The 18,614-nt window shown below is 32.8% G+C and overlaps 1 long non-coding RNA gene across 1 annotated transcript in view; it reads left to right on the top strand.

Moving 5' to 3' along the window:
• Positions 1–15,569, top strand: part of LOC121034986 (uncharacterized) — a 29,687-nt gene extending 14,118 nt beyond the window's left edge. The window contains exon 2 of the long non-coding RNA XR_005792712.1: positions 15,343–15,569. This is a non-coding gene — a long non-coding RNA (uncharacterized LOC121034986). The remainder of the gene's footprint in view (positions 1–15,342) is intronic.
• Positions 15,570–18,614: the final 3,045 nt, after the last annotated feature.

The raw sequence follows: 18,614 nt of genomic DNA, 5'->3' as shown, positions 1-18,614 counted from the left end.
TTCTTTCTTTCTTTCTTTCTTTCTTTCTTTCTTTCTTTCTTTCTTTCATTTTCCTAGTTATTGGCCAGAGATACTCTTGGCTCGGAGGTTGGCAACCGATCATTGCCACATGATCCTCTCCATAAGATCTCTTACAATGTGGTAGGTCGTTTCCTCAAGACCAGGTCAGGTGAAATCATCTGATACTTTACTTTCTTTAAGGGCTCATCTGATAATCTTTCTCACCCAGGATAATATCACTTTCGATTTACTCAAAGCAACTATTGGTAACTGCTCATGGGAGTAATAGCTCATCATATTCAAAGGTCTTGCCCACCTCCATAAGGGAGTGATTTGTAAAATATGGCAATAAAGGTTTGGGCCACTGGGTATCAGTTTAACATTCTGCCTACCGTGATATTCATATAGCATCTTCCTTCATGTGATTATGTAACTTTTAAAAAGTGTCCATAATACTTTAGTTAAAACGTGAACTACAGATTGCAGTTTCATAGGCATAATTGAACTGTGCTGGTGAATTTCACTGAGAAAGAAGTAATGGAAGAGGAGTTAAGGAAAGGAAAGAGGGAGGAGAGAAAGAAGAATCATTGGACTGATTTATCTTTTGTAATGCAATCCAAAGTCTATTATGAATAAGAAATTGCTTAAAGTAGGGACACTTGGGTGGCTCAGTCAGTTAAGTGTTCAGCTCTGGGTTTCAGGTCAGGTCATGATCTTGCAGTGAGTTTGACTACCATGTAGGGCTCTGCTCTGACAGCACAGAGCGTTTGGGATTCTCTCTCTCTCTCTCTCTCTCAATCTCTCAATCTCTCTCTGCCCTTCCCTGCTCTCTCTCAAAAAAAAAAAATTTAAAAAAAATTAAAAAAAAAAGAGAAATTGCTTAAAGTAGAAATACAAAAACTAGAAGTGACAACATTTAAGTTTTAAGATGTAATTTGTAATGTAGTATAACTTCTTATCCTTTCCTTTTTAAAGATTATTCTTGCCGAGTGGGAACCAGATGAAGTAAACTTGGAAAATTCCACTTTTATCTGTGCCCCTGTTATTCATTCCTTACCTTAGGAGAAGAAGCAATTTCCCAAGTGAATGAGTTTTGCATTAAGCAATTGTACATGCTCCACCCATCTCTTTTGAGCACATCTTTCCAGATTTACCAGTAGAAAGGACATCACCCTGCTCTGGTTTCCAGCCCACAGAGTTCCCTGTATCAGAGGTTTGTGGTTGTCTGTTTCTCTCTGATTCTGAATTTGGGCAGGGGAGGAAGAAACACTAATCACTGGCTCTCTAAAATATCAGAAACCATTAAATGTATTTAATGCATGTGCATTTAGAATGATGAGGGGCAAGTGGAAAATCCCTAGAAGATCAAGTTCACATGCTTTACAATTTTGAAAAAGGTTAATGGCTTTAATATGTGGTGCCCTTCTATATTTGAATTCTGTACTTTGGTTAAAGGTATGCATTTTAATCTTTTAATAGGTTTTTTTTTTCAACTTTGTTAGTTATGCATGCTTTGCACCTGCTTCCACAGCTGTTAACCACTATGTCCTCTAAATTACTTCTTGGATTTTTTTTAGAACTTTATTTTTCTATGCTTCCTATTAGTTCTCTAATTTGGTGTCATGGAGTGGATTTCCACTTCTGAATTGATGATATGATAATTTGTCTGGAAAATAATTTCTGAAACCCCGAGAATTTTTGTTCAGTTCCATATTTACTACAGAGCATCAGTTTAAACATCAGGCAATTGGTTATGTCTTGGTGTCAGATAAGGCTGATTGCCTTCAGAAAGCTTTTGGCATAGCTTCCACATCGACATCCTGATTGTATCACATTCATAGGGAGAAACACATTGCCATCCTACTGTGTTAACCAAGTTATTAATTATAGATTTCCACTATTTCCACATCAGGCACAAGAGTAAAGGTGACAAACCTGTAATTATGCCTATGGAGTGAATGTATTGCTATAACAAATTAATATTTATAAAGCTCTTTCATATTATTTTAGAATGCTTCCAAAATCTTATTTACTACATGGGTTTTAGCAACATTCTAAATCACACAATCACACTTCATTTTCAGAATTTTTTATTTCTAAATATAATCCTAATCCTTCTCTAGGCTTAGAAAATAAAATTAATGTGGTTATATATATTTCTATGTGTTCTCCCACCTGGTTAAACTGATACATTAATCAAAATACCTGATAGTCTTTGATGTCTTACAACCTCAATTTGTGCCATTGGGGGACATAGGCTTGCTATACTTGTAACATATAATTTCGAATGAAATATAATGTGATATTTATGAATAAGAAATTATTTTTTTAAAAAATTAACATGTTATGTGACGCGTGGATAGCTTATAGTTTTAAAATGTCCACTTATGTGTATTTAATATTTTTAATGAGGATTAGGGTTTTCCTATATTAATATGTCATTCATGCCATAAATACTTACTTTAGGCATATGTATGATGCTAAAACTGAGGGAAATCATAATATTCTATTTCAGATTTTTTTATATCAAGTAATAGGTTTATCATGCTTATTTTATAGAAGTGTTCTCATGTACTTCTATTGTTAATTCTAAGTGAAATATTCATAGAGACTTCACTGCACTTATAAAATTCAGCTTATATAACACTCACAATCCTAGAATCTATGGTGAATTGCTTTAGTTAACTCTCATCAGACCCTATTTATTCATTAATGCATGTATTCATTCAGCAAATATGGAGAGTCTCATTCTGTGCAAGGTATCCTGCTAGACCTAAAGATACAAGAGTAAACTGCAGAGCTGAGGTACCCAAGTCCATGGAGCTTCAAGTTGATACTTTAAAAACTATATTTTATAGTGGCACCTGGGTGGCTCAGTCAGTTAGGAGACTGACTCCTGATTTCAGCTCAGGTCATAATCTCCTGGGATCAAGCCCCACATTGGGCTCCACACTGTCAGTGAAGAGCCTGCTTGGGATTCTCTCCCTCTCTGTCTATCCACACTCACCTCTCAAAATAAATAAATAAACATAAAAAAATACATTTTATGGATATAGAAACTTTGGTCTATATATAACTCTCTGTTAGAGCCACTCTGCCAATCTCCAAACCTAAATCATCCCTACTTATAACTGTATTTTAATAGCACTCATACTGCTGTTGAGTCAACTGCACAAAGGAATATGCAATGTAATCAATACAACTGTATTTATTTTGTTCCTAAGTCCACTACCTTTTAAAAATCTTCAGAACATTTTCTCTCATGGAATATAGCAAATCTACACCCATAATATTTACTAACAGCTATTGCCTTGCTTATAAATTCCCCAGGAGTTTTACATAAATCTGTACCTAGGGAAACAACCTTTTGCATCTATACTCTGCCTAACTCTATCCTAGAAAACTCACTTCCCCACTCCCCTGTCATTGCATGAACAGACATTTATCTTTCCACATAAGTCCCATCTACTTACCCCTACACAGATCCTTAATTTTTGTGGAGTTTCTTCACATCTTAAATCTCTGCTTTCAAGAGATAGTCTATGGTATGTGTGTTAGTCGAGAAATCAGGGTTTCAGGATAAAAAACAATTCCAAGTGATCATGGACATATTCATATCCAAATGTAGTTTTTCATATATCTTTCTCATCCATGTGATGTATTGATAATCAATACATAAAATCTTAGTGTAGCTAAAACTACTTTAACATTCATCTATGCATATATCCCTTTCATTTTAGTATTGCATTCGAACAGTTACCCTCACATGTAAGTGTGGATTCATTCATTTAGCCTGAGAAATATTCCATAATTTATACTTCCAGCTCATATCCTCCAATTCAACCATTATATCTATACATAGCAATTAGCATAATTTTCAATAAATTCAACATAAAACTCACAATTATCTTTCTTGACTATCTTTTTACATCACAGTCATATTTGTCAATAACATTTACATGCTTTCTGTTTTGACTAATTTTCTTTTATGTCTGAATAATAGTTGGCACCAAAATTTGAAATTCCTTCCTTTTTTTTTTTCAACGTTTATTTATTTTTGGGACAGAGGGAGACAGAGCATGAACGGGGGAGGAGCAGAGAGAGAGGGAGACACAGAATCGGAAACAGGCTCCAGGCTCCGAGCCATCAGCCCAGAGCCTGATGCGGGGCTCGAACTCACGGACCGCGAGATCGTGACCTGGCTGAAGTCAGACGCTTAACCGACTGCGCCACCCAGGCGCCCCTGAAATTCCTTCCTTTATGTGTCACACCTAATTTATAGCCCTTGGGTTAGTATAGAATAAACAACTTATGTTCCACTTTACTAGATATACTTAATCTTAACAATACAATTACATTTCTCCTATCATAATTTGAATTGTTCTGTCATTTCCCCATTAAATTAGATTTTATGGTAATTATAAAGAGACATTTTACATATTGTGAGTTTGTTATAAAATGAGAGAGTAAATGGATTGAACACATATTTTGTATTTAAGGTATTTGATTTTCGAAAGAAGACATATAAAAACAAAAAGGAAAAAGAAATGATGAAAATTCATTTTCTTTTTTCTAAATAAACTATTATAAATATATTCCAATTATTTTTCAAATATAATACCTAATATATAAGACATACATAATATACATATTTTGTTTGTTTGTTGGTCACGTTAAGAAATGTTAATATAATAAGGAAAATGCCTTAACTCCTGGGATTTACTCAGTAAAAGGTTATAGATCTTCTGAGTTCCTGTTGTTCTAGGTTATTCTTTGGGGAAAAATATTTCAGGTACTGCTTAAGGAAGGGGGAAAATATCGGACTCTGAGCTTCATTCCTTTTAAGAATCTGGCTATATATATATATATGTATACATATATATATATATACATATATATATAGCGATAATCACTACATAGCTGTTATGTAGGCACATACATAATAGATTGCTATGAAGCCAAAGTGGGATGGAGCAAGGATAGAATGACTATTGCCTCCAAAAAAGTTATGTTACATTTAATGGAGTAGTTTTTCTCCCTGTGTAAGCATGTTTGCTTGTAGACCTCAAACTACAACTGGCTTAATGTTTACAGATTTTTAAAAATTTTTTTTAATGTTTATTTATTTTTGACAGAGAGAGAGACAGAGCATGAGCGGGGGAGGGGCAGGAGACAGGGAGACACAGAATCCGAAGCAGGCTCCAGGCTCTGAGCTGTCAGCACAGAGCCCGACGAGGGGCTCGAACTCTCAGACCGTGAGATCATGACCTGAGCGAAGTCGGACCCTCAACCAACTGAGCCACCCAGGCACCCGTATTGTTTACAGATTAATAACAGTATCTGTTATTTTTGTTGCATAAATTGTGTTAATATAGATTTAAAAAATCAAATAACTTCAGATAGAAACTTTTGAAAGAGTCTTAAAAAACAGCAGTTATAGACTGAATGTTTGTGTCTCCCCAAAATTTGTATGTTGAAGACCTAAACACCAAGGAAGGGTTATAAGGGGATGAAAGGAGAAGGCAACCCAAAGGGAGAGCCCTCACCAGATATAGACATTGCTGAGACATTAATCTTAGACATGCAAACTCTAGAATTGGGAGAAAATAAATTGCAATTGTTTTAGCCACCCAGTCTAGTATTGTGTTATGGTAGCCCAAGATGACTAAGACAAATATGCAAGTCAGTATCTATACATGTCTAAATGTTTGAATGCTCATGTGTTTATTTTACCATAAGTAGGAATATGAAAGAAAGTTTTAACATTATAAATAATACAAATGTATTCAAGTATTTTGTAAAAATATTTTTAAGTGAGAAACATTCAACAATGCATTAATACAACAATTTAAATCACTCTGTGGGATTTTCAACTATGAACAGATTTTCAACTTATAAAACAACAAAATTCAGAATAGTAGTATAAATGGAAGTTGTGAAAACATATGGTAATAAATACCAATAAGGATACTCTGAGAAGGGCACCGGGGTGGCTCAGTCAGGTGAGTGTCTGACTTCAGCTCAGGTAATGATTCATAGTTTGTGAGTTCAAGCCCCACATTGGCTCTCTGCTATCAGCACAGAGCCCACTTCAGATCCTCTGTCCCCCTCTCTCTTTGCCCCTCCCTGCTCATTCTCTCTCCCTGTCTCTTTCTCTCTCCCCCCCTCAAAAATAAATAAAACATTTAAAAAAAGATACTCTGAGAAAACAGGCATTAACATTTGATCTTATTATTTCATACTTCATTATTATCCTAAACAATACAATAAGTACATATTTATGTTTTATAAAATAACTTGACCATGTGGTGGAGGTGAATTTATAATAGTAAAATAATTTATTATTAAAATATAAACCTATGTTTAAAAAATGAATGTTACATTTATAAGTATGTATAAGTATACATTTATAAGTATATATATTTGTATACATTTATAAGTATATGTTTATACATTTATAAGTAAATATTTATACTTCTATTTATAAGTATATATACTTGCATTTATAAGTATATATATTTATAAGTATATATATTTATATACTTTTATAAGTATATTTGAAAGTATACATTTATAAGTATATATATTTATAAGTATATACATTTATAAGTATATATATTTGCATGTACTTAATAGTTAAAAGGTTGTTTAGACATATTATTATGTACATGATACATTTTATGTATGTATGTACAAAATAAAAAAGTAACTGGTAATATTCCATTATCCCATATTAATGTCATAATTTAATACTCAAATGAAAATCTTGTAATATAAATTCTAAACTACACCAAGTCTTCTAGCAACCTTAATGCAAAATAAAATCTTATTATTACCTAATGAATTCATAATTTACATTAAAATATCAAAATGTATTTAAGACTCATGGTTTAAAAGTTTGCAGCTATAAAACTTATTATATTGTCAGGTTTTAAATGTGAATTGACCTACAAAGTCAAATGAAAATACTTGAACACTCAATTAAAATGCTTAGTTAATGTCACTTGAAGAAGCTAGAGAATTAGTTAATATGATTAGAAATATTTTTTTAAAAGCACATTTAGTAATATATTATTGTGATGGACATAGATAATGTTCTTTTTTTGAGAAGTAGCATAAGCAGTTTTTTACTCCCTTTTAAAACTGTTTCTATGGGGCACCTTGGTGGCTCAGTTGGTTAAGCGTCCACCTTCAGCTCAGGTCATGATCTCACGGGTCGTGGGTTCTAGCCCCGTGTTGCTGACAGCTCAGAGCCTGGAGCCTGTTTCAGATTCTGTGTCTCCCTCTCTCTCTGCCCCTCCCCTGTTCGCGCTCTGTTTCTGTCTCAAAAATAAATTAAAAAAAAAAAATTAAATTAATAAAAAAAAAAACTGTGTCTAAACACTTTACTCCTACCTACAATTCTGAAATAAAAATTAAATCTGTTTGTTTTTAATGTAAATGATTACTTTCCACAATTACAATATTATAAAAGGACCATGAATAACAGACAAATAATCATGAATTTGACACCATTTCATTAAAAAGAAAAAAGGTTTCTTGGTGCATTCTAAAATACTGTCAAATGATTTAGTGACTTTTCTATTTTATTATGCATAGAAAAAATATCCAATATAATTATTTCAGTTGTAAAATAATGTTAAGAAATTAAACACAGTTAAAATATATAACTTATATTTAAATGGATAGCATAGAATAGCATTTTTAGGTCTTAGTTATTTAAGGCCTTGTTTACCTTGTAGTTATACAAAAAAAGTGTTTTACGTTTTTCTACAATAAAAAATCTACTGAATTTAAATATTTAATGGTTGCAGACTTCAGTGTACCACTATTTTTTTAATGATTAAAAAAGTATATTATTCTATGTACGGTTGATCTAGTTACATAGATCATAGGTTTATTGAATTAGAATACAAATAATTCTTTCAAAAGATTTTCTTTCAATAAGCCTTAAAATGATAAAACATGCAATATATCACGATCAAGTATTACATGTGTTTTAATGACATCTGGATTTATATCAATTTAAAAATAGAACTTGTAGAAACATTGTTTATTAATTTTAATGAAGTATTTTAGTAAGAATTTTGACATTTAATTCATAATTTGACTTAACAAAACAACTAAACAAGAAATATTAAAATTATTTAATATTTTTCCCACAAAGTCTTCCCACAAAGATTTGGGAAATTCAATACTTAAAAAGGACAATGAAAGCTAAGTTGAAGGAACACACACACACGCACACACACACACACACACACACACATCTACAACAAAGAGCCTTTAAAATTAGACATGAAAATCTAGTGTATCATTATTATAAAATCACTAAGAAGGATAGTATATCAGTGTATATCAGTGTATACATACTTATGATCATAAGTGATGGAGCTTCATCAATTTATCTCTCCAGGATTCATCTCCTTTTCTTAAAAAAAAGTTACTACAAGGAGTAAAGTTTCTTTACAGTTTCACTTTTGGGTTTTGTTTTTATTGTTTTTTGGGGTAGTTTTTTCTCTGGTTCTAAATAATGGTCTTGATGATGATATAAGACATACTAGATATATATTATCACATAAGTATTGCCAGGTAGTCTATAAGCAAAAAATAGAGCCAACCTAAAATTAATGAGAATTTGGCACTTATTTACCCTAAACAGAAATCAGAAAGTCTTAATAGATTGCAAAATCTCTGATTAAAAAGATAAAATTATTACATAGTATGGCTATTAAATGCTCTTAGAGATATTTTGCATTACTTTTTGAGTTGTGAGGACTTTTTTTTATAACAGGTAGTAAGATATAATTACCATGACATAAAATCCATCCTTTTAAAGTGTACAAATCAGTCTTTAGGTATATTCAAAGAGTTTAGCATGCATCACCACTTTGGGAAATTATCACTAATAAAAGAAACTCCACACTGATTAGCAATTATTCCTCATTTTCCCTTATGCCCAGACCCTGGAAATTACTAATCTACTTTCTGTCTTTATGGACTTTCTATTCTGGACATTTCATACAAATGGAATCATGTAATATGGGACCTTTTATGTCTAGCTTCTCTTCCTTAGCACAATGTTTTGTTTTGTTTTTCTTTTTTAAGATCCCTCCATGCTATATTATGTATAGTTATGTATTACAGAGTTCAACTTATCTGTTTCATCCTGCTTTCTTCACTCCTTCCTAAGTACTGTTGCAGAGTACTCTCCAATAAACACTGTGTATGTGAATCTCTTTCTCTGAATTGTTTCCAGGGAACTTGGCCTTGGACACAGAGTACATAGAATTAACCTGACAAAAAGAAAACAAGGAGTCTTCCCAGTAGCCATTAGCCACCTCAATATGCTTTCTGTAACACTTAGCTTAATTTGTTTTATTATTACAGCACACCAGCCTAGAAAGCATGTGTTTACTTCATATTTCAATTCACTTTAGGGTAGTGGTTGAGGGAACTGGCTCTGAAGATAGACAGATCTGGGTGTGAATGTCAGCTGCACCTCTCACTAGATCTGTAGTTACACACTGCCTTCATGAGAATTTGCTGGCAACCTTTAACATATATAAACCTATCAGCATAACACCTGACATATAAAAGTAATAAAATCAGTGTTAGTTGTACCTATTATTAGTAGTAACTAAAAATGAATACAACAAAGTATTCATAATTTTAAAAATTAATATTAGTGGACATAAAATCTCTATAGTTAGATGAATGGTCTTTCCATTACATACAAGGTATTTGCCTAAGGAAGTTAATATATTTTATTCAGATTTCATATTCCAAGGTTTTTAAATTTGCTGTTTTAATACAATTTTAATTTTAAAATATCCCTCTGTGCTATTGGGGATAGAAGAAATGCACTAAAAGTACATGATAGGGTTTTGCAAGTATTGGCCTCTCCTAGCCACGTTTCATAATTACAGGCTCCAACTTAATAAAAGTTTATTGCTGTTAGGTTTTCATCCAAAGTGTAATATTTCATCCAGAGTGTAGAGTGTTACAGTTGGCTGGTTTGTTTGAAGTATTTTTTGTTTGTTTTGTTTTGTTTTGCTTAGATTATAACATTAAAGCATAGAATCTTTGGTATAATGTATGTCATTTTCCCTCTAATTTAAATAATAGACTGAACTAAAAATCCATGGATGATAAGGAAAGTAAAAGATCACAAGAAACATAACAGCAAGGGAAACTGTTTAAGAAAATGAGTTGTCACCTTCGGGCCCTCATTTTAAGGTTGTTCTGATAATGGAACCAGGAACTTGTAAAAGACTAGATCAATCATCATTTCAATTAAATTTGTAACTACCTGCTTTAAGAAGTATAGTCTTATTATGTTTCAATTATAATTATGTCTACTTGATGCTAAAATTGACACATTTTGTTAAACAGTAAAAATTGTATTTTCAAATTATTATAGTTATGAATTATTCTAGTTATGCAAGAAATTAGCAGCGTGCCTGGGTGGCTCAGTCAGTTCAGTGTCCGACTTAGCTCAGGTCATGATCTCATGGCTTGTGGGTTAGGGCCCCACATCGGGCCCTGTGCTGGTATCTCAGAGCCTGGAGCCTGCTTTGGATTCTGTGTCTCCCTTTCTCTCTGCCCCCTCCCGTGCTTGCGCTCTGTGTGTGTGTGTGTGTGTGTGTGTGTGTCTCTCTCTCTCTCTCTCAAAAAGTAACCATTAAAAAAGTAAATTAGAAAAAATTTTCTTTATTTTTATTGAAATTATTCTGCATTATAAAATAATAAACAATGCATACCATTTTTATAAGTTTAATCACAGTATGACTGTACTTTCAGTTGTATTAGAGGCATTGCTGACTAAAAATAATGTTTTATACCAAGACTAAATTGAAATATTTAATTAATTTAATTAAAATTGAAATATTTTCTCATTTCTTTCTAATTTTTTCATCTTTATCTTTTAAATTTTTTTTTAACTTTTTTAAATTTATTTTTGAGACAGAGAGAGACAGAGCATGAACGGGGGAGGGGCAGAGAGAGAGGGAGACACAGAATCGGAAGCAAGCTTCAGGCTCTGAGCCATCAGCCCAGAGCCTGACGCGGGGCTCGAACTCACGGACCGTGAGATCGTGACCTGAGCTGAAGTCGGCCACTTAACCGACTGGGCTACCCAGGCTCCCCAAGTTGTTTTTAATTTTTAAAATAAAAATGCTACATTACTTTTATGAGATGGTATACAAGGATTTAGCACTACTTTTCAAAAGGATTATAAAATTTGATAATGTTAGTATAAAGTAAACCACTTATACCTAAAGTTACTTTAATACAATAGAGATATTAGTTTGTTACCTCAATTAAATTGAGTTCACTTATTTTATTTAATCAGTGTGCTTTAACCATCTTGAAGCTTAGGTTGTGCCTTTTGATGTCCATTGGAGTTTCCAATAACTTGAGATTCTATCCAGTTGTTAAAGGTATATGTAAGGGTCATATTTTTAACTTTTATTTCCATCTCCAATTTTATATGCAATAAGAGTGTACAGGAGTAATTTTTATTGCTTTGTCTTATGTATTAATTGGGCACATTTTGATTATTTTTCCATGAATTGTGTGGGGTTTTTTGTAAATCTCATTGATAATACATTTTTATAAGTTTATATAAAACTCAGTAAAGCATAAAATATTTTGATAACTTTGAAGTGTTTGATGAGGCTGATCTTTTCATTTTCACTGAGCTTAATGGAATATCCCTGTAATCTTATATTTTCATATTTGTCATTTTTCCTTACATGTTTTCTTTACTCATTCTAAGCCACAAAGTCAAATTCTGAGTAGACTGAATAATTCAATTTTAAAGTATTTTTTTATTCACTACAGAATGCACATAACAATATTTGCTGAGAACATATTACTGTCAGAAACTCATTTAGGCATTAAAGATAGAATTGTTAACATTTAATTAATAATGAAATTTTATGGTTTCATTCTATCACAGAATTAACAAAATATTTATTTATAAATTCACTGAGGGGTCACACATCACTATTCTCTACATCAATGAAAATAATCTAACACCTGCTATTGGTGTCATGGCACACATGAGTGAGAAATTTCTATTTCCTTTGATTTTTTTAAAAATGAGGTCCCATAATTCAATTGCATTTGTGTATCATTTTTCCAAACTCTTTTTGAAATGAGCCCGTATTACTTAGATTATTTAGTCATTCCAGTCATGATGATTAAGATAATTTTTTATGTAAGAATACTGTTTATTTTCTAGCTTCCCTTTTGTGTTTTTATACACACAACTTGGTGCTTGCTATTTTTATTACATTAAACTGTTCACAAAGTTTTCACATGATGTCTTAATTTGTGTGTAAATATGTCCTCTATAACTTTTAATTTTCTTTTCTATCATTATGCAGAATTTATATCTCATAATGTGATAGAAACGCCCATCACAGAAGAAGGTGAATTTACTTACTAGAGATACATCTAACTAGATGGATTCCCAATATTCAAGCAATGTTAATGGCAGGCACTGTAGTGCATGACTGCTGGAAATCAAACAAACTCATGTTTACATATTCATTTCCAGAATTCATCTGCTTAAACATCTTGTCCCTGATTACATAAACAATTTAATGTCACAAAGTTTTCACAGATATATTCCAACTGCTATAGATGTGCAGATTATGAAAATGTTAACATTATCCCCTGGAAGGAAAAACAGCTCAATTATTTGTTACAGTCTCTTTTAAAGTAAATAGTTGGCTTTTACTTTTTTTCTTTTTTTTTTGAAGAATTTTCTGGGGAAAAAAAAACAGTGAACAATGAAGAAAAAGGAAAATGAGAAAGTATTTAATGTATATTCTCAGTTTTAAATATTTGTTTCATTGAGGCATGAAAATTGAATATCATTAACAGTATCTTTTCATCTGGTTAGTATGTATTACATTTTCTTATTTTCTAAATCATAGTATTTACTATCAATTCTAATGTGATTTCACCTTTCCATTTAAGTCATGATGTAAGAATCTTGGCATCTGGTGCTTCTTACTTTATTCCAAGTTAAGGTCAGAGTTCAGTGTTTCTCAAGCAATGTGTTTAGCTTCTCTAGAATTCTGCTTTTATTCAAAAGGTAATCCTAAAAAAAGACATTTTTAATCAGTTATGTTCATTAAATCATTTTCATGAAAATAACTTAGTACTACAAAGTAATTTAAGGACATATGTTAGTTTTGACCGAGTGAAGGCCAAAAATACCATAGCATAATTTTTTTTAATAAATAAATTATTGTAATTTAAAAAGGGTAATATAGGGATGGTTTGTTCTTTACTTAGTATATGTTAGATAAATAAGCCACAAAATAAGTCACTTTCTATTCAACACAACAACATATATCATATATTTTTTTTTCAACGTTTATTTATTTTTGGGACAGAGAGAGACAGAGCATGAACGGGCGAGGGGCAGAGAGAGAGGGAGACACAGAATCAGAAACAGGCTCCAGGCTCTGAGCCATCAGCCCAGAGCCCGACGCGGGGCTCGAACTCACGGACCACGAGATCGTGACCTGGCTGAAGTCGGACGCTTAACCGACTGCGCCACCCAGGCGCCCCAATCATATATTTTTAATGTTGTATTTTGCATCATTTGTACTAATTTTGGATACTTTTATTAATTTTCTGTTAAAGTATAATTTTTCAGCTATATTTATGCTTTCAGTTATATAAATAATATAGTAAGAAAACCTAATTTAAGACCATATGAGCGTTCAAAATTTTACTTATTATTTAAAGACACTCAGGCATGATTCAACTTATTATGAACTTGGAAGTTATCAGTGTTGATTTGTAAGTATTGGGCACTTCTATCTTAAAGGGCATCAAGGTTGTCAAGTCTCAGAAATTCTGTATAACATATTATCTACTTCTTTAGCCATGTAGCTGGGAATGGGTATAAACATGGATGAAAAATGGTATGATGGGAAGGTCTATTGCATTCATAATCTGACAATATCAGAGTATACACAGAGGAAACTTGTTTTTCAATATTTTTCTGATTCCTCGTTACCATCTCAACTGAAGAGTAGTAGATTTACTGAAATCTTCTATCAGGCTTTATTTTCTAAACAAGGAATTTATTATAGAGCCCCATTTTTAAGGGGAAAGATATCATGATAGGAACTTGAATGTATGACCCCCTCTGTGTATAGCATCTCTTCTACAATTGGCTCCTGAGAGAGGGGATTTTACATGAATAGAAGTTTACAGGCCTCTAAACAAATATGTGCTCTCTAAGCAAATACCTAAATAAAATTAAATAATCTATTTTTAGATTTTATGTATATTTTACTTTGCTGTCTTTTTTAGCTCTTCTACGTGTTCATCTCACAGGATGCAATGTAGCCAAAGTCAAAGTGTTCACTCTAACAAGCCCCTGCTCTCATGACTTTTTCTTCACTTCATAAGTGACAGACAACTAAGAAGTCCTTTTCTTCTTTGGATTTTTTTCTTTATATATTGCACCCTCACAGCATATATATTTAATTTCTATTAATAATACCAAAAATAATAAAAAAGAACCCAGAGGTGAGCATGATATATTGAAAAATGAGTGTTTAATATCCTTTTACCTCAGTCAAGGACTTTTATGTTGACATTCAGAGGAGTACTTAAGACATTTACAGAAATGAAAAGTTATGATATTTGTGTTAGTCCGCTAGGGCTGCCACAACAAAATACCATAGACTGAGTGACTCAACCACAAAAATTTATTTCTCACGGTACTGGAATCTAGGGATCCAAGATCAGGGTATCATCAGAATTGATTTCTCCTAAGCCCTGTCTCCTTGACCTGCAAGAGTGCTGTCTTGTTGTGTCTTTACATGGCCTTTTTTCTGGGCATACACATCCCTGGTATCTCTTCCTTTTCTTACAAGAACATCAGTCATCTTAGATTAGGGCCTCACTCCTATGACCTCATTCAACCTTAATTATTTCTTTAAGGTTCTATCTCCAAAATAGTCACATTGAAGTTTAAGCCTTCACTATATAAATTTGGTGGTGAGGAGGCATAATCTATTCCAGAAAAATACTCCTTCAGAGTTAATGTGACAACTGGTTAAAGGATGAGAAAACATTGAGGTGATATTTTGTGTTGTATGCACATGTGTTTTTCTTGTATGTAATGTGGTCAGAACACACAAGATGCTCAGAAATCTTTTTTTCTAACTGTAGGCATAAGAATATTACATTTCCTAGTCCCCATGACATTTAGGCAAATTCTTTCCAGTGAACTTGGGTAGAAGAGATGTATAGCACCTTGGACTAAACCAATACATCTTCTTTTCTTTCTCTCTTTCTCCATAGACAAGATCAAAGCAACATATCCAGTATATGACTAGAAGAGACCTGGGAAGATGGAAATGCCACAAGAAGGAGGACACAAGAGTCCCTAAGTCTGCATATAAAGGTGCTTGGCAATTCCCTATTTGACTGTGTATATATATGATGACATCTCATTTTGAATAACAACCAAAATTTCACGTGGTTTGTTATGTTATTTTTACCTTGAATTATAGTGCTTTTCTAACAAAGACTAAAATGTGTGGTATTGGTTTAATATTCAGAAAATTGGCAGCAAAGTAAGTTTTAGTGCTTTAGTGTTTAGAAAGTTTTAGTGTTTAGAAAGATGGCAGTCCATGTTATGTGGTGATAATATATTGCTTAAAACCCCTCTCATCTCCCATAACCTGGGAAGTAAACCACATACATACTGAATTGGTGGATATATAAGAAGAAAGTGGAAAATTAAAATTCATAGTGTTTTTGGATTATTATTGGTTGTACTTGGCAGGATATTCCTATGGAAGATGAGTTCTGAAAGGACCAACCAGTTTGTAAGTAGACATGAAAGGGAAACAAGTAATTCAGATCTTCATGGTATTTGCAAGGGTGGTAATGTTAACTGAATCTAGATAGAGCAAAGAATTAAAATACAAAGTTTGGTACAATAAAAGCCAAAGAAACATTTTGTTAAATAATGTGACTGAATGCAAAGATCCAACTTTAAATGGTTTCTCAAAGTTAGGTGACTTCAAGGTAGCAGTCATTATGTTGTGGAAAAAAAAATACAAAACAAAACATAAGGGCTAAAGTTCTGCCTAACCAAAAACTATGAGTATGATTTCTTAACTATGGAGCCAGATGGAAGGAAATAGATAAGTTACAGATTAAAATTTTGGAGGGTTTGCACCAAGTGTGATTTATACCTGGTATGCAGGGCTGGTTCAATGTCCTCAGAACAATCACATTGATTCATTACATCAATAAAAGAAAGGACAAGAACCACATGATCCCCTCAATAGATGCAGAGAAAGCATTTGACAAAATACAGCATCGTTTCTCGATAAAAACCCTTAAGAAAGTAGGGATAGAAAGATCATACCTCAAGATCATAAAAACCGTATATGAAAGACCCACCGCTAATATCATCCTCAGTGGGGAAAAACTGAGAGCTTTCCCCCTAAGGTCAAAATTTTGGAGGGCAAATAAATAAGCCCAGAAACAAAACAAAACAAAACAACACCTTAACTCTTTCAAACTTGAAACAACTCTTGGTTCTTCAATCTTACAAAATGTTTCAAAGACTGGGAACTCAGCTAAGGGCTGTGAGGAACAGTGGAGAGGAAAATTTCTATTAGAGAGAAAAATTAGGAAACTTCCTATACATCAAGAGTAAGATTCCCAGAATATTAATGGACTGTAATGTACAATGTCTGGCCATGATGATGAGAATCACATATCAATTGGAAATCCTGGGCTTTGAATAGCATGTAATGACTGTATGGGACTTTGTGGTATCTTTAGGTTAGGGATAATGTATCCCGTATGTTGTTGAAAGAGTAAAACAGTAATTAGATTATCAAAAAACTAAGAAACTGGCTAGATTTTTAAAATCTAGGACTTCAGTTTAGTCTACAGATATAATAAGATAGTGGTGTTAAAAGTTGAAACGAGTAAGGACTACTGAATCACTAGAGGGGGTGTACCTGAAGACCTAGACATGCTGAGAATTAAAACAACCTTTATTTTATTAAGCCACTAAGATATTCGGTCACTTTGTTCCATCATCTACTGTGAATCGTCCTAAAAAATATATATTACCAAATTTTCTAGTATTCATTTTTCCAGCAAATACTTTTCTTCCTTTCAGTGTTAGTTATTTTTTTTTTTTTAATTCATCACCTCCCCTACAACCATAATATATTATCCCTAGGGAAAATAGAGAAAGAGACTTCTATTTTACTTTTTAATTATTTACTTTTGTTGAGAAATTGTCAACAGTTGTTCATTAGAACCATGTATCTCTAGACATTGACTCATTACAGGTTCTTTAATATCATATATGCAGAAAGAATAAATTGGAAATAAAGTCTAATTATAACTATAATGAGTGACTGCATTGACTTAAGGAGTTGTCAAAATATTTAAACGGGGCCAGAGAAGAAAACAATATGCATACAGTCTTGATGGATACTGGGGAAAATAGAGCTGTGTGGTATTTTTTTTTCTTTGTTAGTATGTACTCAAGAAAATTCCTTTTACCTGAAGAAGCACAGCTATTTAAGAACAATACATGACCCTTAATTTTTGTTTGCTCTTCCCCAGTATACACATGGACTGTGTCAAACTGTGAAATAAAGACAGTTTTTGTTTTTGTTTCATAATACTTGTATTGGAAAGAGCAGTGATTTACTGCTCCTTCAATTTCTTGAATGTGAAGAGGTGTAAAAAAGTTGAGAAAGAAGAGGTGAGCTGCTGGGATGAGGTGGAGGTTGCAGGAGGTTTCTGGGAAGGCCCACAGGAGATGGAGTCCTTGCCATGCCAAATCATAGCAAAATTAATCTTGCCACTGCTTTTTCTTTTCTCCCTTTCTTCATGGGAGGCTGAGCCAGCCATGTTTTTTATGTTCTGTGTTCTTCATGTGGAAATCAGAAACCTTTCTCTGTGTCCTTACTGTAAGGGGTACATTTCAAGCTCCCTTAAGAACTTTCTTTTCGTCTACTATTCCATTGCAATGTAGGGTTTTTTTTGTTGTTGTTGTTGTTTGTTTGTTTGTTTGTTTCCCTCGTAAGCCAAGAGGGAGAAGAGATGGCAAATTCCTATTCTTCTAGATATGAAAATTCTTCAAGAGCAGGTATCACTGAATCATCTTCACTTGGACCAATGTAGAGGAAAGAGAGAAAGTTCAGGCCAACTTACAGAATATAGAACTTTCTTTTGAATTTTCAGATTTTTCTTTCTGTGGGCTGATTCTGGTAGTGGACTGAGTGATAAAGATTTTTACTGTGATCATTTTATAAATACAGGAGTGGGGCAAAGAACTTTCAGTTCTTTAGGACTCTCTTTGGAATATGGAGATGCTAATTGCCTATTTTCCCCAATTTCGTGGCTTTATCTGAAATTCTAAAATAAGAAAAAAATAAATCTTCTTATTCAAAACACTTGATCTCTCACAATACTGGCTATTAAATCTGCAGACACTTCTTGAATCAGATATTTCCTCCAAGATTCTACTTATATGGTATATCTGGGTTTTGTTTTGTTTTATTCTTATTTGATTTGATTATATGTTTTTG

This window comes from Herpailurus yagouaroundi, unplaced genomic scaffold, assembly GCF_014898765.1.
Source record: "Herpailurus yagouaroundi ecotype Mexico unplaced genomic scaffold, PumYag 28, whole genome shotgun sequence".
In the NCBI taxonomy this organism is placed as follows: Eukaryota; Metazoa; Chordata; class Mammalia; order Carnivora; family Felidae; genus Herpailurus; species Herpailurus yagouaroundi.
The sequence above is the reverse complement of the archived record's forward strand: the minus strand, read 5'-3'. Positions and strand labels throughout refer to the sequence as shown.